The sequence below is a fragment of the Mytilus californianus genome, unplaced genomic scaffold (genome assembly GCF_021869535.1).
Source record: "Mytilus californianus isolate M0D057914Y unplaced genomic scaffold, xbMytCali1.0.p SCAF_2, whole genome shotgun sequence".
Classification (NCBI taxonomy): Eukaryota; Metazoa; Mollusca; class Bivalvia; order Mytilida; family Mytilidae; genus Mytilus; species Mytilus californianus.
Window position 1 is genome coordinate 132,012,113 of NW_026262668.1, and position 27,668 is coordinate 132,039,780.

The 27,668-nt window shown below is 34.0% G+C and overlaps 1 long non-coding RNA gene across 3 annotated transcripts; it reads right to left on the reverse strand.

Annotated features, from left to right (window-relative positions):
* Positions 1-943: 943 nt before the first annotated feature.
* LOC127731061 (uncharacterized) lies at positions 944-14,498 on the reverse strand. Of its 3 annotated transcripts, none has more exons than XR_007995429.1 (7): positions 13,960-14,498; positions 11,733-12,365; positions 9,506-10,138; positions 7,279-7,911; positions 5,052-5,684; positions 2,825-3,457; positions 944-1,230 (listed from the first exon to the last, which is right to left on the reverse strand). It is a non-coding gene; the product is annotated as an uncharacterized LOC127731061 (long non-coding RNA). The 3 variants fall into 3 exon arrangements; XR_007995430.1 differs by lacking the exon at positions 13,960-14,498 and adding an exon at positions 13,184-13,951; XR_007995431.1 differs by lacking the exon at positions 2,825-3,457.
* Positions 14,499-27,668: the final 13,170 nt, after the last annotated feature.

The window sequence follows — 27,668 nt, forward strand, 5'->3', positions numbered from 1 at the left end:
CATAAAAATAATTTTAATTCATATTAGAAATGCCGTTATATTTAGAATAGATATACCACTGACGAGTTTTTCACACTAGCAAATTGCGACAAAATCACTTTCGATATCTATAATATCATGCTCAAGAATATTGCGCAATAACAACGCCTTTCTGGTGTTTTATGTGTAACAATCAAAGTTATACTCCTAATGCTAGATTCAACACGGACTCCTTTCGATAATTATTCTGAAAGTCAATATATTAGTATAGAAACTAGCTAAAAGCTTAGTTAGAATACAACTGGTTGTTATTCTTTCTTTTTAAAACATAACGAGTCTTTGATAGAGTTAGTCGAAACTAATTTTCAAAAATCCCCAAAGTCCAGATTAATACTTTTTTTTTTAAGTTTCGAGCTTTTCTTTTTTCCTCCGTCAAAAGATTCTAAATGTCTAAAAATCAAGAAGACCTAGAAGGAGAAAAATCTTGGTTCAGATAAAGGCATCCTATATAAAGATATAAAATTGCAAAAAATATGTTTTACATTTAGTTTGCAAATATATTTTGAAGTCTTCCACGAATTAACATTGAACATTGTAATTGCTCTGTTGAAAAAATTTTAATGTATGAAAGGGTACAGGACGTTTGCGCTTTTTTACCTGTAACACGATAGGACATTTGCGCTCAAAACACTATGGACATTTGGGGCAATATGCGTAATAGATTCTCCATAGGCGGTAATGTTAACGTTTTCTTCTGTTGCTCAGGCCATATCGTAAACTTGGATATGTATGATGGCTCATTTTGAAGCTGAGACACTTGCACATGTGTGGTGCGATTTTCGGGGTGGCAAGTGTGATTCGTTTTCCCGTCAAGTGCCCAACCCCGAAAGATAGTGAAAAATGTCACTCTCCTCAGGAAATAATCACAAAATTCTGACCATAAAAATCATTAAAAAATATATCCTTTGTAATTATTTGTTCAGGTTTATTTTTTTATACTTTTTTTCACATCACATCAGCGCTATAAAACACCAGTCCTAGTTCATTTATGTCAATTTTTAAAATCACAGCTTCCACAATTGTATGGCGGACTAATTTTTTAATGAGAGTCATAAATCTGTGTTCCTCATCTCAAGGTCCATTAGGGATATTGACCCATATTAGATCAGCTAATGTCAGATTCCACTTATATTGCAGTTTGTATCCCTTTAGTACACATTTCTGAACAATTCTGTGAAGTTTTAGCCATATCTGAAATAAAATAAGCTCATTTTAATACTTTTAGGTAGCAATGTTTATAACTGTTCTATGTCCTTTTTAAGGAAGAAAAAAAACACAATAAGCATATGTTATAAATTTACATTTTAAACATTTGTTTTAACTTTTATTGGTATAACTGCAATTCATAAGCCTCTTCTACCTTACAGACTTTCTACAAATCCTCATTTTTTGTTGATAAATCATGTAAATATAGTGTTTTTCACTTAAAAACTATCAGTTTTAAGAAATTTTTCCACCCTGATAGTCTTGTTTTCTATTATATTTTTTTTTATTGAATAAATATCTCTAATATATGTTCATTACTGTAAAGATTAGTCACAGGCCTTTCCAAAACTAGTCTTGTTTTCAAAATCCATCAAGTAATAAGAATTTTAGAGGTTTTTTTGTATGTGTGTTGAAAGTGGGAAAAATGGGTTATTTCTTTGGTGAAGAGTACATTGTGACGTCATTGTTTTTGTGAGGTCATTGCATTATGACATCATAATTTAGTTTGTACACATCTTACAGAGTGTATTGACATTGAAACATACCACACACAGCATCATACATGCAAATTAACACACATGTATTGCATAAAAAATTATTTTTCCTATCATGCACACATTCATTGATACAACATACAAGGAAATAAAATAAAATAAAATCATGTCCATATTTACTTCCATTTGCAACTATTTCAGTTCTGTTAGCTTTTAATTTTACTTTTGATATCCTAATTTTATAATTTTGTAGTTTTTGTTTGATTTGTTTGGTTTTTATATTGATGATTTCTTTTAAAGCATGCTTACTTTAGTCTTTAGTTGGTTCATGTGGTTTGAATGTCCCAATTTCCTGACACAGTTAAAAATACATTTGTAAACAACAAGAGTTATTCCCCCTCCTATGTCAATAAAAGGTAAACACTCGTGAAACAAGCCGTAAAATGTGTTACCTCAGGTTAATATAAACATGCATGTTTGTTTCAGTGTCTTGGAGGGTGAGAGGGAGGGCTTTTATCCCATTTTCATTTTTTTAGCAGTGTAAGAAACTTGTATTTGAGTAAATGATTCATGTATAGTGAAGTGTGCAATATGTTACCTCGGAGACTTAAATTTTAGAATTAAAAATAGAACAAACCACAGTTTAAGATGCAACATGCAGTTAGGATATGTTGTGCCATGCAGTTCATGAGTGGTGCATTTTTGTGAAGTTACACAGACCTTACGGTGGTTATTTAAATCATGGGGCTCAAAAATTATATGGTCAGCATTAACGCACAAGGCATTATGGCAGAGGTGCGAGGCATCTAAATTTCTATCAATGTCAACTGTTTTTAACTGTAACATTTTTGCCAAGCGTGCAACATTCATTTTTGTCCTTTTCCCATTTGGATAAGCCACATTTAGCATCCCTAAAATATAATTTCTTTTCCTCTGAATGGCCCCTGTCCAGATTTTACATGACCCATTTTCTGCATCAATGCTATTTAACAACAAAAAATTAGTATATTTTTGATAAAAATCAAAAGTTTGGGAAGCCATTTTGTATTGTTTTGATTAATTAGCACTAAAAGAGTGTAACTGACCTTGATTTCAGCAGCTATCATCCTAAATTGTGGTCACTGAGCCATGAAACACTCCATCACCTTTGAAATTCAAGGCCACAATTTGGGGCAATATGCGTAATAGATTCTCCATAGGCGGTAATGTTAACGTTTTCTTCTGTTGCTCAGGCCATATCGTAAACTTGGATATGTATGATGGCTCATTTTGAAGCTGAGACACTTGCACATGTGTGGTGCGATTTTCGGGGTGGCAAGTGTGATTCGTTTTCCCGTCAAGTGCCCAACCCCGAAAGATAGTGAAAAATGTCACTCTCCTCAGGAAATAATCACAAAATTCTGACCATAAAAATCATTAAAAAATATATCCTTTGTAATTATTTGTTCAGGTTTATTTTTTTATACTTTTTTTCACATCACATCAGCGCTATAAAACACCAGTCCTAGTTCATTTATGTCAATTTTTAAAATCACAGCTTCCACAATTGTATGGCGGACTAATTTTTTAATGAGAGTCATAAATCTGTGTTCCTCATCTCAAGGTCCATTAGGGATATTGACCCATATTAGATCAGCTAATGTCAGATTCCACTTATATTGCAGTTTGTATCCCTTTAGTACACATTTCTGAACAATTCTGTGAAGTTTTAGCCATATCTGAAATAAAATAAGCTCATTTTAATACTTTTAGGTAGCAATGTTTATAACTGTTCTATGTCCTTTTTAAGGAAGAAAAAAAACACAATAAGCATATGTTATAAATTTACATTTTAAACATTTGTTTTAACTTTTATTGGTATAACTGCAATTCATAAGCCTCTTCTACCTTACAGACTTTCTACAAATCCTCATTTTTTGTTGATAAATCATGTAAATATAGTGTTTTTCACTTAAAAACTATCAGTTTTAAGAAATTTTTCCACCCTGATAGTCTTGTTTTCTATTATATTTTTTTTTATTGAATAAATATCTCTAATATATGTTCATTACTGTAAAGATTAGTCACAGGCCTTTCCAAAACTAGTCTTGTTTTCAAAATCCATCAAGTAATAAGAATTTTAGAGGTTTTTTTGTATGTGTGTTGAAAGTGGGAAAAATGGGTTATTTCTTTGGTGAAGAGTACATTGTGACGTCATTGTTTTTGTGAGGTCATTGCATTATGACATCATAATTTAGTTTGTACACATCTTACAGAGTGTATTGACATTGAAACATACCACACACAGCATCATACATGCAAATTAACACACATGTATTGCATAAAAAATTATTTTTCCTATCATGCACACATTCATTGATACAACATACAAGGAAATAAAATAAAATAAAATCATGTCCATATTTACTTCCATTTGCAACTATTTCAGTTCTGTTAGCTTTTAATTTTACTTTTGATATCCTAATTTTATAATTTTGTAGTTTTTGTTTGATTTGTTTGGTTTTTATATTGATGATTTCTTTTAAAGCATGCTTACTTTAGTCTTTAGTTGGTTCATGTGGTTTGAATGTCCCAATTTCCTGACACAGTTAAAAATACATTTGTAAACAACAAGAGTTATTCCCCCTCCTATGTCAATAAAAGGTAAACACTCGTGAAACAAGCCGTAAAATGTGTTACCTCAGGTTAATATAAACATGCATGTTTGTTTCAGTGTCTTGGAGGGTGAGAGGGAGGGCTTTTATCCCATTTTCATTTTTTTAGCAGTGTAAGAAACTTGTATTTGAGTAAATGATTCATGTATAGTGAAGTGTGCAATATGTTACCTCGGAGACTTAAATTTTAGAATTAAAAATAGAACAAACCACAGTTTAAGATGCAACATGCAGTTAGGATATGTTGTGCCATGCAGTTCATGAGTGGTGCATTTTTGTGAAGTTACACAGACCTTACGGTGGTTATTTAAATCATGGGGCTCAAAAATTATATGGTCAGCATTAACGCACAAGGCATTATGGCAGAGGTGCGAGGCATCTAAATTTCTATCAATGTCAACTGTTTTTAACTGTAACATTTTTGCCAAGCGTGCAACATTCATTTTTGTCCTTTTCCCATTTGGATAAGCCACATTTAGCATCCCTAAAATATAATTTCTTTTCCTCTGAATGGCCCCTGTCCAGATTTTACATGACCCATTTTCTGCATCAATGCTATTTAACAACAAAAAATTAGTATATTTTTGATAAAAATCAAAAGTTTGGGAAGCCATTTTGTATTGTTTTGATTAATTAGCACTAAAAGAGTGTAACTGACCTTGATTTCAGCAGCTATCATCCTAAATTGTGGTCACTGAGCCATGAAACACTCCATCACCTTTGAAATTCAAGGCCACAATTTGGGGCAATATGCGTAATAGATTCTCCATAGGCGGTAATGTTAACGTTTTCTTCTGTTGCTCAGGCCATATCGTAAACTTGGATATGTATGATGGCTCATTTTGAAGCTGAGACACTTGCACATGTGTGGTGCGATTTTCGGGGTGGCAAGTGTGATTCGTTTTCCCGTCAAGTGCCCAACCCCGAAAGATAGTGAAAAATGTCACTCTCCTCAGGAAATAATCACAAAATTCTGACCATAAAAATCATTAAAAAATATATCCTTTGTAATTATTTGTTCAGGTTTATTTTTTTATACTTTTTTTCACATCACATCAGCGCTATAAAACACCAGTCCTAGTTCATTTATGTCAATTTTTAAAATCACAGCTTCCACAATTGTATGGCGGACTAATTTTTTAATGAGAGTCATAAATCTGTGTTCCTCATCTCAAGGTCCATTAGGGATATTGACCCATATTAGATCAGCTAATGTCAGATTCCACTTATATTGCAGTTTGTATCCCTTTAGTACACATTTCTGAACAATTCTGTGAAGTTTTAGCCATATCTGAAATAAAATAAGCTCATTTTAATACTTTTAGGTAGCAATGTTTATAACTGTTCTATGTCCTTTTTAAGGAAGAAAAAAAACACAATAAGCATATGTTATAAATTTACATTTTAAACATTTGTTTTAACTTTTATTGGTATAACTGCAATTCATAAGCCTCTTCTACCTTACAGACTTTCTACAAATCCTCATTTTTTGTTGATAAATCATGTAAATATAGTGTTTTTCACTTAAAAACTATCAGTTTTAAGAAATTTTTCCACCCTGATAGTCTTGTTTTCTATTATATTTTTTTTTATTGAATAAATATCTCTAATATATGTTCATTACTGTAAAGATTAGTCACAGGCCTTTCCAAAACTAGTCTTGTTTTCAAAATCCATCAAGTAATAAGAATTTTAGAGGTTTTTTTGTATGTGTGTTGAAAGTGGGAAAAATGGGTTATTTCTTTGGTGAAGAGTACATTGTGACGTCATTGTTTTTGTGAGGTCATTGCATTATGACATCATAATTTAGTTTGTACACATCTTACAGAGTGTATTGACATTGAAACATACCACACACAGCATCATACATGCAAATTAACACACATGTATTGCATAAAAAATTATTTTTCCTATCATGCACACATTCATTGATACAACATACAAGGAAATAAAATAAAATAAAATCATGTCCATATTTACTTCCATTTGCAACTATTTCAGTTCTGTTAGCTTTTAATTTTACTTTTGATATCCTAATTTTATAATTTTGTAGTTTTTGTTTGATTTGTTTGGTTTTTATATTGATGATTTCTTTTAAAGCATGCTTACTTTAGTCTTTAGTTGGTTCATGTGGTTTGAATGTCCCAATTTCCTGACACAGTTAAAAATACATTTGTAAACAACAAGAGTTATTCCCCCTCCTATGTCAATAAAAGGTAAACACTCGTGAAACAAGCCGTAAAATGTGTTACCTCAGGTTAATATAAACATGCATGTTTGTTTCAGTGTCTTGGAGGGTGAGAGGGAGGGCTTTTATCCCATTTTCATTTTTTTAGCAGTGTAAGAAACTTGTATTTGAGTAAATGATTCATGTATAGTGAAGTGTGCAATATGTTACCTCGGAGACTTAAATTTTAGAATTAAAAATAGAACAAACCACAGTTTAAGATGCAACATGCAGTTAGGATATGTTGTGCCATGCAGTTCATGAGTGGTGCATTTTTGTGAAGTTACACAGACCTTACGGTGGTTATTTAAATCATGGGGCTCAAAAATTATATGGTCAGCATTAACGCACAAGGCATTATGGCAGAGGTGCGAGGCATCTAAATTTCTATCAATGTCAACTGTTTTTAACTGTAACATTTTTGCCAAGCGTGCAACATTCATTTTTGTCCTTTTCCCATTTGGATAAGCCACATTTAGCATCCCTAAAATATAATTTCTTTTCCTCTGAATGGCCCCTGTCCAGATTTTACATGACCCATTTTCTGCATCAATGCTATTTAACAACAAAAAATTAGTATATTTTTGATAAAAATCAAAAGTTTGGGAAGCCATTTTGTATTGTTTTGATTAATTAGCACTAAAAGAGTGTAACTGACCTTGATTTCAGCAGCTATCATCCTAAATTGTGGTCACTGAGCCATGAAACACTCCATCACCTTTGAAATTCAAGGCCACAATTTGGGGCAATATGCGTAATAGATTCTCCATAGGCGGTAATGTTAACGTTTTCTTCTGTTGCTCAGGCCATATCGTAAACTTGGATATGTATGATGGCTCATTTTGAAGCTGAGACACTTGCACATGTGTGGTGCGATTTTCGGGGTGGCAAGTGTGATTCGTTTTCCCGTCAAGTGCCCAACCCCGAAAGATAGTGAAAAATGTCACTCTCCTCAGGAAATAATCACAAAATTCTGACCATAAAAATCATTAAAAAATATATCCTTTGTAATTATTTGTTCAGGTTTATTTTTTTATACTTTTTTTCACATCACATCAGCGCTATAAAACACCAGTCCTAGTTCATTTATGTCAATTTTTAAAATCACAGCTTCCACAATTGTATGGCGGACTAATTTTTTAATGAGAGTCATAAATCTGTGTTCCTCATCTCAAGGTCCATTAGGGATATTGACCCATATTAGATCAGCTAATGTCAGATTCCACTTATATTGCAGTTTGTATCCCTTTAGTACACATTTCTGAACAATTCTGTGAAGTTTTAGCCATATCTGAAATAAAATAAGCTCATTTTAATACTTTTAGGTAGCAATGTTTATAACTGTTCTATGTCCTTTTTAAGGAAGAAAAAAAACACAATAAGCATATGTTATAAATTTACATTTTAAACATTTGTTTTAACTTTTATTGGTATAACTGCAATTCATAAGCCTCTTCTACCTTACAGACTTTCTACAAATCCTCATTTTTTGTTGATAAATCATGTAAATATAGTGTTTTTCACTTAAAAACTATCAGTTTTAAGAAATTTTTCCACCCTGATAGTCTTGTTTTCTATTATATTTTTTTTTATTGAATAAATATCTCTAATATATGTTCATTACTGTAAAGATTAGTCACAGGCCTTTCCAAAACTAGTCTTGTTTTCAAAATCCATCAAGTAATAAGAATTTTAGAGGTTTTTTTGTATGTGTGTTGAAAGTGGGAAAAATGGGTTATTTCTTTGGTGAAGAGTACATTGTGACGTCATTGTTTTTGTGAGGTCATTGCATTATGACATCATAATTTAGTTTGTACACATCTTACAGAGTGTATTGACATTGAAACATACCACACACAGCATCATACATGCAAATTAACACACATGTATTGCATAAAAAATTATTTTTCCTATCATGCACACATTCATTGATACAACATACAAGGAAATAAAATAAAATAAAATCATGTCCATATTTACTTCCATTTGCAACTATTTCAGTTCTGTTAGCTTTTAATTTTACTTTTGATATCCTAATTTTATAATTTTGTAGTTTTTGTTTGATTTGTTTGGTTTTTATATTGATGATTTCTTTTAAAGCATGCTTACTTTAGTCTTTAGTTGGTTCATGTGGTTTGAATGTCCCAATTTCCTGACACAGTTAAAAATACATTTGTAAACAACAAGAGTTATTCCCCCTCCTATGTCAATAAAAGGTAAACACTCGTGAAACAAGCCGTAAAATGTGTTACCTCAGGTTAATATAAACATGCATGTTTGTTTCAGTGTCTTGGAGGGTGAGAGGGAGGGCTTTTATCCCATTTTCATTTTTTTAGCAGTGTAAGAAACTTGTATTTGAGTAAATGATTCATGTATAGTGAAGTGTGCAATATGTTACCTCGGAGACTTAAATTTTAGAATTAAAAATAGAACAAACCACAGTTTAAGATGCAACATGCAGTTAGGATATGTTGTGCCATGCAGTTCATGAGTGGTGCATTTTTGTGAAGTTACACAGACCTTACGGTGGTTATTTAAATCATGGGGCTCAAAAATTATATGGTCAGCATTAACGCACAAGGCATTATGGCAGAGGTGCGAGGCATCTAAATTTCTATCAATGTCAACTGTTTTTAACTGTAACATTTTTGCCAAGCGTGCAACATTCATTTTTGTCCTTTTCCCATTTGGATAAGCCACATTTAGCATCCCTAAAATATAATTTCTTTTCCTCTGAATGGCCCCTGTCCAGATTTTACATGACCCATTTTCTGCATCAATGCTATTTAACAACAAAAAATTAGTATATTTTTGATAAAAATCAAAAGTTTGGGAAGCCATTTTGTATTGTTTTGATTAATTAGCACTAAAAGAGTGTAACTGACCTTGATTTCAGCAGCTATCATCCTAAATTGTGGTCACTGAGCCATGAAACACTCCATCACCTTTGAAATTCAAGGCCACAATTTGGGGCAATATGCGTAATAGATTCTCCATAGGCGGTAATGTTAACGTTTTCTTCTGTTGCTCAGGCCATATCGTAAACTTGGATATGTATGATGGCTCATTTTGAAGCTGAGACACTTGCACATGTGTGGTGCGATTTTCGGGGTGGCAAGTGTGATTCGTTTTCCCGTCAAGTGCCCAACCCCGAAAGATAGTGAAAAATGTCACTCTCCTCAGGAAATAATCACAAAATTCTGACCATAAAAATCATTAAAAAATATATCCTTTGTAATTATTTGTTCAGGTTTATTTTTTTATACTTTTTTTCACATCACATCAGCGCTATAAAACACCAGTCCTAGTTCATTTATGTCAATTTTTAAAATCACAGCTTCCACAATTGTATGGCGGACTAATTTTTTAATGAGAGTCATAAATCTGTGTTCCTCATCTCAAGGTCCATTAGGGATATTGACCCATATTAGATCAGCTAATGTCAGATTCCACTTATATTGCAGTTTGTATCCCTTTAGTACACATTTCTGAACAATTCTGTGAAGTTTTAGCCATATCTGAAATAAAATAAGCTCATTTTAATACTTTTAGGTAGCAATGTTTATAACTGTTCTATGTCCTTTTTAAGGAAGAAAAAAAACACAATAAGCATATGTTATAAATTTACATTTTAAACATTTGTTTTAACTTTTATTGGTATAACTGCAATTCATAAGCCTCTTCTACCTTACAGACTTTCTACAAATCCTCATTTTTTGTTGATAAATCATGTAAATATAGTGTTTTTCACTTAAAAACTATCAGTTTTAAGAAATTTTTCCACCCTGATAGTCTTGTTTTCTATTATATTTTTTTTTATTGAATAAATATCTCTAATATATGTTCATTACTGTAAAGATTAGTCACAGGCCTTTCCAAAACTAGTCTTGTTTTCAAAATCCATCAAGTAATAAGAATTTTAGAGGTTTTTTTGTATGTGTGTTGAAAGTGGGAAAAATGGGTTATTTCTTTGGTGAAGAGTACATTGTGACGTCATTGTTTTTGTGAGGTCATTGCATTATGACATCATAATTTAGTTTGTACACATCTTACAGAGTGTATTGACATTGAAACATACCACACACAGCATCATACATGCAAATTAACACACATGTATTGCATAAAAAATTATTTTTCCTATCATGCACACATTCATTGATACAACATACAAGGAAATAAAATAAAATAAAATCATGTCCATATTTACTTCCATTTGCAACTATTTCAGTTCTGTTAGCTTTTAATTTTACTTTTGATATCCTAATTTTATAATTTTGTAGTTTTTGTTTGATTTGTTTGGTTTTTATATTGATGATTTCTTTTAAAGCATGCTTACTTTAGTCTTTAGTTGGTTCATGTGGTTTGAATGTCCCAATTTCCTGACACAGTTAAAAATACATTTGTAAACAACAAGAGTTATTCCCCCTCCTATGTCAATAAAAGGTAAACACTCGTGAAACAAGCCGTAAAATGTGTTACCTCAGGTTAATATAAACATGCATGTTTGTTTCAGTGTCTTGGAGGGTGAGAGGGAGGGCTTTTATCCCATTTTCATTTTTTTAGCAGTGTAAGAAACTTGTATTTGAGTAAATGATTCATGTATAGTGAAGTGTGCAATATGTTACCTCGGAGACTTAAATTTTAGAATTAAAAATAGAACAAACCACAGTTTAAGATGCAACATGCAGTTAGGATATGTTGTGCCATGCAGTTCATGAGTGGTGCATTTTTGTGAAGTTACACAGACCTTACGGTGGTTATTTAAATCATGGGGCTCAAAAATTATATGGTCAGCATTAACGCACAAGGCATTATGGCAGAGGTGCGAGGCATCTAAATTTCTATCAATGTCAACTGTTTTTAACTGTAACATTTTTGCCAAGCGTGCAACATTCATTTTTGTCCTTTTCCCATTTGGATAAGCCACATTTAGCATCCCTAAAATATAATTTCTTTTCCTCTGAATGGCCCCTGTCCAGATTTTACATGACCCATTTTCTGCATCAATGCTATTTAACAACAAAAAATTAGTATATTTTTGATAAAAATCAAAAGTTTGGGAAGCCATTTTGTATTGTTTTGATTAATTAGCACTAAAAGAGTGTAACTGACCTTGATTTCAGCAGCTATCATCCTAAATTGTGGTCACTGAGCCATGAAACACTCCATCACCTTTGAAATTCAAGGCCACAATTTGGGGCAATATGCGTAATAGATTCTCCATAGGCGGTAATGTTAACGTTTTCTTCTGTTGCTCAGGCCATATCGTAAACTTGGATATGTATGATGGCTCATTTTGAAGCTGAGACACTTGCACATGTGTGGTGCGATTTTCGGGGTGGCAAGTGTGATTCGTTTTCCCGTCAAGTGCCCAACCCCGAAAGATAGTGAAAAATGTCACTCTCCTCAGGAAATAATCACAAAATTCTGACCATAAAAATCATTAAAAAATATATCCTTTGTAATTATTTGTTCAGGTTTATTTTTTTATACTTTTTTTCACATCACATCAGCGCTATAAAACACCAGTCCTAGTTCATTTATGTCAATTTTTAAAATCACAGCTTCCACAATTGTATGGCGGACTAATTTTTTAATGAGAGTCATAAATCTGTGTTCCTCATCTCAAGGTCCATTAGGGATATTGACCCATATTAGATCAGCTAATGTCAGATTCCACTTATATTGCAGTTTGTATCCCTTTAGTACACATTTCTGAACAATTCTGTGAAGTTTTAGCCATATCTGAAATAAAATAAGCTCATTTTAATACTTTTAGGTAGCAATGTTTATAACTGTTCTATGTCCTTTTTAAGGAAGAAAAAAAACACAATAAGCATATGTTATAAATTTACATTTTAAACATTTGTTTTAACTTTTATTGGTATAACTGCAATTCATAAGCCTCTTCTACCTTACAGACTTTCTACAAATCCTCATTTTTTGTTGATAAATCATGTAAATATAGTGTTTTTCACTTAAAAACTATCAGTTTTAAGAAATTTTTCCACCCTGATAGTCTTGTTTTCTATTATATTTTTTTTTATTGAATAAATATCTCTAATATATGTTCATTACTGTAAAGATTAGTCACAGGCCTTTCCAAAACTAGTCTTGTTTTCAAAATCCATCAAGTAATAAGAATTTTAGAGGTTTTTTTGTATGTGTGTTGAAAGTGGGAAAAATGGGTTATTTCTTTGGTGAAGAGTACATTGTGACGTCATTGTTTTTGTGAGGTCATTGCATTATGACATCATAATTTAGTTTGTACACATCTTACAGAGTGTATTGACATTGAAACATACCACACACAGCATCATACATGCAAATTAACACACATGTATTGCATAAAAAATTATTTTTCCTATCATGCACACATTCATTGATACAACATACAAGGAAATAAAATAAAATAAAATCATGTCCATATTTACTTCCATTTGCAACTATTTCAGTTCTGTTAGCTTTTAATTTTACTTTTGATATCCTAATTTTATAATTTTGTAGTTTTTGTTTGATTTGTTTGGTTTTTATATTGATGATTTCTTTTAAAGCATGCTTACTTTAGTCTTTAGTTGGTTCATGTGGTTTGAATGTCCCAATTTCCTGACACAGTTAAAAATACATTTGTAAACAACAAGAGTTATTCCCCCTCCTATGTCAATAAAAGGTAAACACTCGTGAAACAAGCCGTAAAATGTGTTACCTCAGGTTAATATAAACATGCATGTTTGTTTCAGTGTCTTGGAGGGTGAGAGGGAGGGCTTTTATCCCATTTTCATTTTTTTAGCAGTGTAAGAAACTTGTATTTGAGTAAATGATTCATGTATAGTGAAGTGTGCAATATGTTACCTCGGAGACTTAAATTTTAGAATTAAAAATAGAACAAACCACAGTTTAAGATGCAACATGCAGTTAGGATATGTTGTGCCATGCAGTTCATGAGTGGTGCATTTTTGTGAAGTTACACAGACCTTACGGTGGTTATTTAAATCATGGGGCTCAAAAATTATATGGTCAGCATTAACGCACAAGGCATTATGGCAGAGGTGCGAGGCATCTAAATTTCTATCAATGTCAACTGTTTTTAACTGTAACATTTTTGCCAAGCGTGCAACATTCATTTTTGTCCTTTTCCCATTTGGATAAGCCACATTTAGCATCCCTAAAATATAATTTCTTTTCCTCTGAATGGCCCCTGTCCAGATTTTACATGACCCATTTTCTGCATCAATGCTATTTAACAACAAAAAATTAGTATATTTTTGATAAAAATCAAAAGTTTGGGAAGCCATTTTGTATTGTTTTGATTAATTAGCACTAAAAGAGTGTAACTGACCTTGATTTCAGCAGCTATCATCCTAAATTGTGGTCACTGAGCCATGAAACACTCCATCACCTTTGAAATTCAAGGCCACAATTTGGGGCAATATGCGTAATAGATTCTCCATAGGCGGTAATGTTAACGTTTTCTTCTGTTGCTCAGGCCATATCGTAAACTTGGATATGTATGATGGCTCATTTTGAAGCTGAGACACTTGCACATGTGTGGTGCGATTTTCGGGGTGGCAAGTGTGATTCGTTTTCCCGTCAAGTGCCCAACCCCGAAAGATAGTGAAAAATGTCACTCTCCTCAGGAAATAATCACAAAATTCTGACCATAAAAATCATTAAAAAATATATCCTTTGTAATTATTTGTTCAGGTTTATTTTTTTATACTTTTTTTCACATCACATCAGCGCTATAAAACACCAGTCCTAGTTCATTTATGTCAATTTTTAAAATCACAGCTTCCACAATTGTATGGCGGACTAATTTTTTAATGAGAGTCATAAATCTGTGTTCCTCATCTCAAGGTCCATTAGGGATATTGACCCATTTGCGCTTTAAATTTTGATACACCTGTATTAAATTGACCGGACATTTGCGCTTTTTACCTATAGTCGTCTACCTGTAATTTTAATGAGTTGTAATCATTACGTAAATAAATTCAACTTATATTTGTCGTTAGTTAGTTCACATTGACACATTCTTAAACATAGAGTTCAAAGTTATAGAGACAAATAACGGGAAAAATGTATATGACTTTTGTCACGATGGATTTTTATCATTGAACAACAGTCGGTTAATTATATTAAAATTCGTTAAATGGATGAACAGGCACCTCAGGCAAGAATTGAGAAAGAGAAACCAGAATATGTATTTGAAATGTGGGCGAAATACCAGTCAGGATAGATTACAAGAGCTGAATTTGTTAATTCCTTGAGCTTCAGATATCAAGCGAAAACTGACCTGTGAAGACTATACGGTCTTTTATGTCTTTAGAATGTTTACTTTTAGCTATAATATATAACTATATCAATGTGCTATGAAATAACTTTTAAACACGAATGTGCTTTGAAATGACTATTAAACTTTTAACTATAAAGAAAATTATGACTTTGACTATGGCAGATTTGACCTGCCGGTCCTATTCCCGGATAAAAGAAGGAGGGGGGGGGTCATAAGAAGCAAATATTGTAAAAGCGCAAATGTCCTATATAAAAAGCGCAAATGTCCATTTTTAAAAAGCGCAAATGTCCAATAAATCGAAGCGCAAATGTCCATTAAAAAAGCGCAAATGCCCTATGAAAAAGCGCAAACGTCCCGCGCCGGTATGATAAAGAGTTGCTGTATGCAGTGAGTGCAATGCTAGTTCTTTTTGTTTATATTTACTGCAATCGATCAATAGCAATATTATGATAAATAGACACCGGTATTATGTTTACCGCGTTCTCTTCTGTACCCGTCTATTTACATGCAGCTTATTGTGTTGTTTGATTTTACATTTTATGTTAGACACAGAGTTATAAAAGGCCATTCAAGTGAAGTTATAATTGTATGTCAAATTATTTAAATACTGTTATTTGCATATGATTTGTTTGACCGAGAAGTGACATATGACAAAATAAATAACTAGTATATAATGTCTTACATTTGGTGTACTTCAAAGCCATTTTGTTTAAAAGAACATTGTCCATGCAATAACATGCAGTTCCATGATATTATATGCACAGTTGACACGTTTATCCCAGTGTCAACGAGAGACGTAGTCTTCTGTTTAAGGTCATGTTGAAAGCTGATTAAATATAATACTGTACAATCCATCATCTTTTTCGGGATTGGGCGTCGAAATTTAATTTCGATTCCATGATTATCCTATGACTTGTTTCTCTATTGTGCTTTGGTTTCCAAGTTAGATAATTGTTTTATTTGACCAATTCTCAAATTTTTACAATTTGTTAAGAAATGTTTATTGGTGTTACACGAAAAAGGGTTACTTCAAAATTGTATAAGCATTAATCTTTCTGATTACGTTAATTCTATTCCCTTCCAGTTTTTTTTAAAGATTCGAAACGGATTAAATGTACGACTAAATAGATTTGGGAAATACGTCAATAAGACAGCAACCCCAGGACACAATTAACCAAAAAGACACATTGTCTTTTATTGACACATTTTCTTTCATTGACACGTTGTCTTTTATTGACAAATTGTCTTTTATTCTATATATGATTTTGACAAGTTTTCATTGTTTCTAAAAAAAGTTCCCTGCCTTTCTTTATTAAATCTATGTAATTGTATGGTTCAGAAGCTGTAAGCTCAAAATATGTTTAAGATCATGTTTACTAGGCGAAAACTTTCCTTAAATGCTTTTAATATATTCTATCGCATATTACATAGATTACAATTGGTAAGATTCTGGACGATTTTGACATCAGGATTTCCTTTGGATTTTGTTGTTTTGATGAAGTATTGTTTCAGTAAAGAATACACGACATCTCCTTATTTTCTTATAAACGAAATTTACGTTTGGCACAAAATAAAAATTATAGGATTGTAAATCACAAAAAAACTATATATTTTTTTTACATGGAACAGTACGCAACCAAAGTAATTTATGAAAATAAATAACATATCAACAGGAACAATTTCTTCTAAAAATACCAGTCACGTTTAATTTAACCACCTTTCAACATCTCCAAAAATATCAGTCACGTTTAATTTTATTACATTGCAACATCTAAGAGGTGATTGTCTCTAATATTTCCTTTACAATTGTGTCTTACAACAAGTCTCCCTTGTCCAAATTATCTAAAATAAACACTGCATAGTTTCAATGTTTATTTGACACTTATATTTATTAAGAAGTGTTTACATAGTTATTAAAAACAATGCATGCGTCATTTAAAAATTATCAGTAGCATAGATAGATAGACATCCGAAATAAATAACCATGAAGGTTGAACAAATCGTTACTCAAATAAAAATGTTAAGAGTGTTAGTTGAAAATATATTACACAAACATTACTCAGATAAAAATGACGAGTGTCTTGTGAAAATACATTAGACAATCTTATTCAAATAAAAATGTTCGGGTATCAGGGTGGAATTACAATAATAGACATTTGTTCTAACCGTTGATATTTATATAAATACAAACTGTGTTCCCCTTTGTATCCCTTTATGAGTCCGAGCAGCCTTCGTTAGTTTTCTCGTTTGAATTGTTTTACGTTTCTCATGTCGGGGCCTTTTATAGCTTGCAAAGCGGTATGGGTTTTGCATTTTGTTGAAGGCCGTGCGGTGACTTTTACGTCAGTTGGTCTCTGTAAAGTTGTCTCACTGACCACCATATCGCATCTCCTTATTTTTATATTTATACTAGACTTCTCGAGCCCCAAAAAAACAACATTTTTTTAACACTAGCTGTGATCAAAGAACAACGTTCTTTACATCCATGCAAAGGGGTTCAAAATAAACTTTTTTTTATTTCTTATCAATAAGATAATACTGGCGTTACTTTTCAACAGCGAAACTAAAAGACAGGTTATAAAATATGTAGAAAGTTACACACTACTCTATGATTAACAACTCTTGCAAACTTTTGGAGTCTGCTAAGCTTTATCTCTGGATAAGTAAGTCTACAGGTTTAAATCTTTAATCATGTTAATTAATAAATAGTGATTAATAATTTGGTTAAAAGCATGATATAGATATAACTGTACTTTCCTGTATAGAGACATCGACAAACTTTCATTCATATGAAAAATAGAAACCTGTAAATTAATTACAACAGTGACAGTTCAATCTCTTTGGAAAACTGTGCCAGTTATGTTTCGAATGTTGAAACAAAACGTTTGCTGGTAGTTATATTTAAAGGAATTATTGATAAAAAAAATCATTTCAATACGGTTAAATATACACTTAATATATTAGTAGATACCCCAGGATGAATTGATTACAACAAATTGTCCACTTAACAATGTTCACTTAGCAACATCCTTTTGAAATACCTATATACAAAGTAGTTTTAAATCTTTTTTTTTTGTGTCAACAAATACAACTGTTGTTATATATAAATTTGAGTCTTGCGTATTCTTATATAAAAAGAAACGAGATATATATCAAAGAGAAGGTAAAATTTTGAATTGTCAATTATTGTACAAAGAAATGTAGTACGGGGCAGAATTGGCTCGGTTTACAATATGGTCATAATCTATCGGGAAGTTACAAAACATTTTATAGCCCCATTCCGATTTATATCAAAAAGTAAGAAGATGTGGTATGATTGCCAATGAGACTACTATCCACCAAAGTTAAAATGAAGTGGATGGAAGCAATTATAGACAATCGTACGGCTTTCAACAATGAGAAAAACCCATACCGTAAAGTCGGCTATAACAGGCCCCGCTCCGACATGAAACATATGAAACAATTCAATTGAGAAAACTAACGGCCTAATTTATAGCAAAACAATTTACGATAAACAAATATGACAGACATGAACAAACTACAACCACTGAACTACAGGCTCCTGACTTGGGACAGGCACATAAAAAATGTGGCGGGGTTAAACATGTTTGTGAGCGCTCAACCCTCCCCTAACCTGGGACAGTGGTGTAACAGCACAACATAAGTAAAAACTATAAAAATTAATTGAAAAAGGCTGAACTCATCAGATCGATACAAAGAAAAACATCAAACAAAAAACAGACGGGATGTGGCAGGGTATATATCTATCCCTCCTGGGAACAAAGAACATCACCGTCCAAAAAAGGAAAATTAACAATAGGGAAAGAAAAATCATCCCTTTTGTCGTAAATTTTTGTGTAGAGTTTCCGGTGTAATACTGAAATATCGAAATCTAGGAAAGGAAAGGACAGTTTGCTAGGATTGGTTTTTAAGATTTTAAATGAGGATAACAGGAATTCTAGTAAACGTAAAACAGACAGGAGCCAAAAAGGATAGGTAAAATATTATTGACATCTAAAGGGGATCATAGGTATAAACAGTTGACAAGCAACCAAAGTGTAAAACAAGTTAGTGTATTTAACAGAATTAAATTACCCAAGTCTCGAGTCCAGATCAATTAAGTATTAACAGAGAAAAATTACCAAGTGTCTATGTAAGTTAAGAATGTAACTGAGATAAATTGCCCCCAGTCTAGCTACATTCAACGGAGTCAAATTGTCCTGATTCTAGCTAAGTAAATGAATCAAATGAGAGGCGAAAGATACCAAAGAGACACTCAAACTCATAAGTTGAAGATAAACTGACAACGGCGTGACAAAAAGAAAAAAAAAGACCAAAACACACAAACAACAGTATACAAAACACACCATAGAAAACTAAAAGACTGAACAACACGAACCCCACCAAATACCGTGGGTGGTCTCAGATACTCCGGAAGGGCACCTGTTTTAATGAATTAATGAATTACACAGAGACAGAGACAAATGCGCCGAGTCTAGATAAATTAATGAATTCGACAGAGATGACCACATATCATAGCTTATACTTAATAGACAGAAGGAATGAGACAACGCGAGAACCACTGATGAAATTAGAGACATAGAGAAAAGAGGGAGAAGAAAGGAGACAACGCTAGAACCACTGACGAAATTAGAGACTTGGAGAAATAGGGGGAAGGACGGCGACAACGCGAGAACAACTGACGAAATTAGAGACTTGGAGAAAAGAGGGAGAAGGAAGGAGACAACGCGAGAACAACTGACGAAATTAGAGACTTGGAGAAAAGAGGGAGAAGGAAAGAGACAACGCGAGAACCACTGACAAAATTAGAGACTTGGAGAAAAGAGGGAGAAGAAAGGAGACATGCAACGCGAGAACAAATGTCGAAATTAGAGACTTGGAGAAAAGAAGGAGAAGGAAGGAGACAACGCGAGAACAACTGACGAAATGGTAGACTTGGAGAAAAGAAGGAGAAGGAAGGAGGCAACGCGAGAACAACTGACGAAATTAGAGACTTGGAGAAAAGAGGGAGAAGTTATAAAGAGAGCAAATAAATAATTACAAGTCGATTAAACAACACAAAAAACACTGTAAAGACTAACAACAGCCCTCAATACACTGTATAGAAAGTGATAGATTGAGCAAGAAGAAACCTGTTAAAAGCAGGAGATGAACTGAAGTTATCAGAAATGGTAAGCAGTTCAAGTTACACTACTAGCACACGTCGTCTTACTTATTGTGAGGGGTACTCCAGTTACACTACTGGCACACGTCGTGTTACTTATTGTAATGGGAAGTCCAGTTAAACTACTGACACACGTCGTCTTACTTATTGTGAGGGGATACTCCAGTTACACTACTTGCACACGTCGTGTTACTAATTGTGAGGGGATACTCCAGTTACATTACTGGCACACGTCGTTTTACTTATTGTGAGGGGATACTCCAGTTACACTACTGGCACACGTCGTCTAACTTGTTGTGAGGGAATACTCCAGTTGCACTACTGGCACACGTCGTCTTACTTATTGTGAGGGGATACGCCAGTTACACTACTGGCACACATCGTGTTACTTATTGTGGGGGGATACTCCAGTTACACTACTGGCACACGTCGTGTTATTTATTTTGAGGGGATACTCCAGTTACACTACTGGCACACGTCGTCTTACTTGTTGTGAGGGGATACTCCAGTTACACTACTGGCACACGTCGTCTTACTTATTGTGGGGGGATACTCCAGTTACACTACTGACACACGTCGTCTTACTTATTGTGAGGGGTAACTGCAGTTACATTACTGGCACACGTCGTCTTACTTATTGTGGGGGGATACTCCAGTTACACTACTGGCACACGTCGTCTTACTTATTGTGAGGGATAGTCCAGTTACACTACTGGCACACGTCGTCTTACTTATTGTGAGGGGATACTCCAGTTACACTACTGACACACGTCGTCTTACTTATTGTGAGGGGATACTCCAGTTACACTACTGGCACACGTCGTGTTACTTATTGTGAGGGGATACTCCAGTTACACTACTGGCACACGTCGTCTTACTTATTGTGAGGGGATACTCCAGTTACACTACTGGCACACGTCGTCTTACTTGTTGTGAGGGGATACTCCAGTTACACTACTGGCACACGTCGTCTTACTTGTTGTGAGGGGATACTCCAGTTACACTACTTGCACACGTCGTGTTACTTATTGTGAGGGGATACTCCAGTTACACTACTGGCACACGTCGTTTTACTTATTGTGAGGGGATACTCCAGTTATACTACTGGCACACGTCGTCTAACTTGTTGTGAGGGAATACTCCAGTTGCTCTACTGGCACACGTCGTCTCACTTATTGTGAGGGGATACGCCAGTTACACTACTGGCACACATCGTGTTACTTATTGTGGGGGGATACTCCAGTTACACTACTGGCACACGTCGTGTTACTTATTTTGAGGGGATACTCCAGTTACATTACTGGCACACGTCGTCTTACTTATTGTGAGGGGTAACTGCAGTTACATTACTGGCACACGTCGTGTTACTTATTGTGAGGGGATACTCCAGTTACACTACTGGCACACGTCGTCTTACTTATTGTGAGGGGATACTCCAGTTACACTACTGGCACACGTCGTCTTACTTGTTGTGAGGGGATACTCCAGTTACACTACTGGCACACGTCGTCTTACTTGTTGTGAGGGTATACTCCAGTTACACTACTGACACACGTCGTCTTACTTATTGTGAGGGGATACTCCAGTTACACTTCTGACACACGTCGTCTTACTTGTTGTGAGGGGATACTCCAGTTACACTACTGGCACACGTCGTCTTACTTATTGTGAGGGATAGTCCAGTTACACTACTGGCACACGTCGTCTTACTTATTGTGAGGGGATACTCCAGTTACACTACTGACACACGTCGTCTTACTTGTTGTGAGGGGATACTCCAGTTACACTACTGGCACACGTCGTCTTACTTATTGTGAGGGATAGTCCAGTTACACTACTGGCACACGTCGTCTTACTTATTGTGAGGGGATACTCCAGTTACACTACTGACACACGTCGTCTTACTTATTGTGAGGGGATACTCCAGTTACACTACTGACATACGTCGTCTTACTTATTGTGAGGGATAGTCCAGTTACACTACTGGCACACGTCGTGTTACTTATTGTGATGGGATTCTCCAGTTACACTTCTGAGACACGTCGTCTTACTTATTGTGAGGGGATACTCCAGTTACACTACTGAGACACGTCGTCTTACTTATTGTGAATGGTTACTCCAGTTACACTACTGACACACGTCGTCTTACTTATTGTGAGGGATAGTCCAGTTACACTACTGGCACACGTCGTGTTACTTTTTGTGAGGGGATACTCTAGTTACACTACTGGCACACGTCGTCTTACTTATTGTAACGGGATACTCGGTATCAAATCGCATTCGATATCCAAATCGACTAAAGAGATGGTTGTAGCCAGGAATAGTGGAAGATATCTGTTGTGACACAGATATTCCAAAACGGTTAACCAAATCATGATGGCATCAGTAAAATTATCGAAGGGATGGTTTCAATTTAATCATTTGGAGCCCTTAGCGCCCTTGATAGTCGCAATCCTCTATTAAGAAAGTCATAATAGGAAACGCAAGCCTTACACAATTGTTCCAAATGGGAAACATATACTGGTACTCCATGTGCAAGCTCAGTAGTAATGTTGCAATCAAAAGAAGGGGAAATTTGGAGCAAGAAAATTGAAATAATTTCTTTTGTCGTAAAGTTGGGTTTTCAACCGACCCTCATTGTCAATTTCTAGTTGTAAGCTAAGATACGAAGCAGACTGAACTGTGCTCCTTATCCTGTGGAATTATTTCAATACTCTTATAGATCATAATTCGTACAAACAGTTGAAAAAAGTAATGAAAAGATGTTTGACAGAAAAAGACATTATATCACAACACTTGATATCAGCATTTAGTTTGAGTTTAGAATAACAAGTTTTACTTTTTTGAGAAGTTAAATTTCTGCATCTCCTAGTTTTTGCCATACTTTCATTTAATTTAGTCAAAATAAGAGCCTGCATTGTACAGAGAAAATAGTGGATATTGACATGATGGCCAAGAACAAACAGCGACATAGATTTTTAATAAAATTGAGAATGGAAATGGGGAATGTGCCAAAGAGACAACAACCCGACCATAAAGCAGACAACAGCCGAAGGCCACCAATGGGTTAAAACCGTTTGTAGCAATAGAGTTATTCTTATATTTAGTACGAAACAAGGTTTTTTGGAGGTAAAGAAGGATTTTAAAATGAAAATCCAGAATCTGAATGATAAAGACAATTGTCATGATATCGACCAATAGTGGACATCTTTAAAAGCTAAGCACCCGGATGTCTTTATACCAAACCGAGAATCAAATTTTAGAACCACTCACGTTCGTGAAATATAAGTAACGTAAAGGAAGTGAGTATTTTTACAATTTAAATCTCAGAATGCCATATAAATCTAATGGTATGGTATTATCTTGACAACGGTAAATAACTGTTCAAAATATTGTCTATTGTGGAATTAATATAATTCTTTATTTCGCAAACAATGTGACAGATGGGCCTTTTATTGTTACATAGTTTCTGAGATATAGCAGGTTTATATGTAGTTAAAATATTTTCCTAAATCTTGTCATGCTCTTTTAGACTCAATGTTTTATTTCAGCTAAGACTATATTGGCCAGAGTATGATTTCCCCTCCTGTAGAACTTGCCTTTATATTTCCAATCACTTCCAAGGTAGTAGTAAATAAATGATACATAACACACAATGGATATTTATAAGACGAAAAGATAACCAGATCGATTGAAAACAAATATTTTAAATTACATCTCTAGTTTGAGAATTCATTGTTCCTGGTCTTTAAATCTGTTTTGTAGCATTTTAAAAACTCTATTCGTGACTTCTAATCAAATGATGCAGTAACTATATGTTTTCATACTGTCGCGTGGTTTATGCACTTTTTTTTGGTGCAAATGATTGTTGTTGTTTTTCGAGTGCTGAGGAATGAACCGGGACAAAAGATTAATTTACTACTTGTTTGTGGCAGTCACAACGTTATAATATTACTTGTCGATACATAAACACTGGCCGTCGGTGACTCCATTTTGGGATTTTGCAAATCTCCAGTATTAAGTATTCAGTGATAGTATTACAGATCTATAGATGAACAATAGCTATTGGTAATACCAGTAGGACATCCAATTACCAATGGAAAACATTCTGTCGTAGTATTGCTTGTCTGAAACACTGACCGTCGGTGACCCAATGGGGTCTTGTACGCAATCACCAGTTGCAATTTTCCCCGCGGTAGTATTACATATATCTTTAAATCAACACTTGCTTCCAGTGATATCATTAGGGAAATGCAGCCAATCACCAGTGGGAATCATTATGAACTGATGATACATGCACATTTTGTATTGTACTGATTAATTTACGCTATGAGTTTTTGCTCATTGACAAAGGCCGTAAAATGACCTAAATTGGATCCATGTCCTTTGTTCTCTGATGGATAGTTGTTTGATTGGCTATCGCTTCCTCATTTTTATGTTAACTCTTTTCATGTCTTTATATTTTAAAGTTAATTGGTAGTCCCCAAGGGCATCATAATCTCAGTGTTTCGGTATTGACATGAGTTATAACATACCTTTCTTTAATGCTCCGTTGAGAAAAAAATAAGGCTCCCAACTCCATTTTGCAAAATTGAAATCAGGCGGATTTGACTTTTGTTCTGTACCCTTTGGTCATAACATTACTTAAGTATTCAAGTATTTCTACATGTTCGGATTTCAATGTTTTGGATTCAGTGGTCCTGATAAAGATAAATCAAGAAAAGTGCTTCTGACGCCACTTTTTTTTCAAAAATAAAAGTTTTTTTTTTTTTAATTTGTTGGATTGATATTTCAACAAAAAGTCGATATTAAAATGTGTTCTAGCTGTGCACCCCGACTGGCCGACCTATTTTTGTACTCACAGGAAGCAGAATTCGTACAAAATGATCAAAGACTAAAAGAATAGCATCTTGCCAAGTTTTGTATTTCACTTTCAGATATAGTGATGATGTCTTGTAACTCAATAACCACTACCAAGTAAAAGATACTAATGAATATAGAAGGCCTGTTTCATATCTTGATCTTTTTTTCTTAGCATTGATTGACGACTTCAAACTAGAATCTATGACAAACGTGATGGTTTCACTTTTTTCATTGTTACCTAAAAAAATGAAAATAACAAAACAAATTTCGTGCGTCCGAAGCGCTTTTCTGAATTTACTTTCATCAGGAAAGCGCAAACCAGAACATTTGAAAGGTAAGGATGTATAAGAGCTTAATACGTGAAGAGCTTTATCACCAAAATGAACTTAAAAATAGCAAAATTCATCTAAGATAAACTTTGTCTGAGGGAGCAGGAACCCTTAGTTGTTTAATAATTTTTTTAATTTATCAATAAAAATTTAAGAAAACTTTGTTATAAAAAAAAGTAAAATAACAAAAATACCGAACTCATGGAAAAAATCAAAACGGAAAGTCCCTTATCAAATGGCAAAATCAAAAGCTCAAACACATCAAACGAATGGAAAACATCTGTCATATTCCTGACCTGGTACAGGCATTTCCATATGTAGAAAATGGTGGATTAAACCTGGTTTTATAGCTAGCTAAACCTCTCACTTGTATGAACGTCGCATAAAATTCAATTATATTGACAATAATGTGTGAACAAAACAAACAGACATAAAAGGTAAAAATGTCAAAAATAGGGGTGCAGCAGTCAACATTGTGTTATAATCTTAATCATAATAAAAACAAACAAATATGTCAACAAGAAAAACAAAATGACAAAGCACATAAGCAAAAATGAAAGACAAGAATACAAAAAATGACCATAGCACAATAACACAATGGCGGGATGCATAAGTACCGAGCCACGCCAAAAGGATATTACCAAAAATGAACTAAACAGTAAAAGAATATATACTTCAAGACCATCATGTATTATTTGTGAAGTTGAAGTTATAAATCATATCAGTACCGAATCCATCCCATCTACTGAGTTGATAATACTCTCGGGGACTATCTGTCCACCAGTCGTGCTTTCGACCCAGTGTTAGTTAATGAAAATAACGCTATTAATTTCGTACGTCCGCAAGGCTTTTCTGGATTTACCTTCACTACGAACTCTCAAACCCAAACATGTGAAAGCTAAGGGTGTATAAAACCTAAACATATAAAGAGGTATATGAACAAAATTGACCTTCAACAAAATTGCTACTCATCAACGGAACATTTAAGAAAAGTTTGTTATTAATCATGTCAGATCCGAAAAACTGACTACTGAGTTAATGATACCCTCAGGGAATAAAAGTCCATCATCAGTGATATCGACTCGGTGCTAGTAAAATAACATACTCCTTGGTCCACCGTATGACGTTTATATATCCCAATTGATATGTTACGTTCACGCATTTTCGCATAAGATATTTCTTACAATTTGACGAAAGGTACGTACGGTTAACGAAATCATACGTAAGATCTGTTTGAGGAATCCTTTATTTTAAATATGAATTTTTTATGTAATCTTAATCAAGATAACCATTGGACGTCGATGGCGTTTTGCCTACATTTTTGCCTATTAAAAACCATTGCACTGCATGCAACGTAACATTGGAATTTCGGAACGGAAGCGATAACTCAACACAATTTGCTAAATACAAGCTCTCCAGAAGAAGTTCCCCTAAAAATTAAAGATTGTTCTAAATCTCTCTCTCCACCCAAAAAACAATTACATCTTTGCATTATTTAACATAAGAAAGTACCAAGGCAAATATGTTGGCCCCCTCCCCCCAAAAAAAACCCCAATGAAAACCAAACTTTCTCAATTCTTAATATAGAAATCCACAAAAATGGTAAACACTTACACCCAAAAAATATTATGGGGCTCGTTTTACAGGTCTTTTATATATTCTCATCCCCCTTCGGTAAGGTAATACGCCTTATCACCTTATGGTGAGTCCATACACCGAGTTGGATACAGGCCTTTAACTTTACCTTTGGAATCTTTCTTTCAGTGGGTAATTGTGTTTTCTGCCAAAAATATTTACTGTTTAATAATCAGTATCAGAATGTATATAGTGCAAGATTGTTCCTGTGTTTTTTTTTAATGTAAATTCTGATGTTAAAATGTGTATGTAATTGAACAAATCAAGATCTATAATTAGCTGATCTAAGCTCAAGGGTGGATTTAGCAGTGGGGCGCATACGATGTTTCTCTACTTAGCAGACATAGTCTTAGCCTCATGTTCTGGATCTCCGCCTTGGTCTGTTATATGTACATTTAAGCCAAGGACTTCTGAATTTTGTCGTTAAATTTAGAGCATCATACTTCAAGAAGAATGTCTTTAAAATAATGATGGGGGAAACATTAAACAAAATGCATGCTTGAACAATTCCCGCGCAAAAGCTCTATGTTGACTTATGTAGGGAGGATGTGCTCCTTGCGCAAAAAATGCTCATACAGGGTTATGAGGAAGAACGCATAAAATCGACAATGCACAAGTTTTACAGTAACCATCCCGAATTGGTTGACCGATACGATGTGTCTGTGTCTCAGTTCAACAGCAACATGTTTTAGCGGTCTTAGATCTTAAGATGCCACAATAGTCGTCTGATATGTAAATTTACC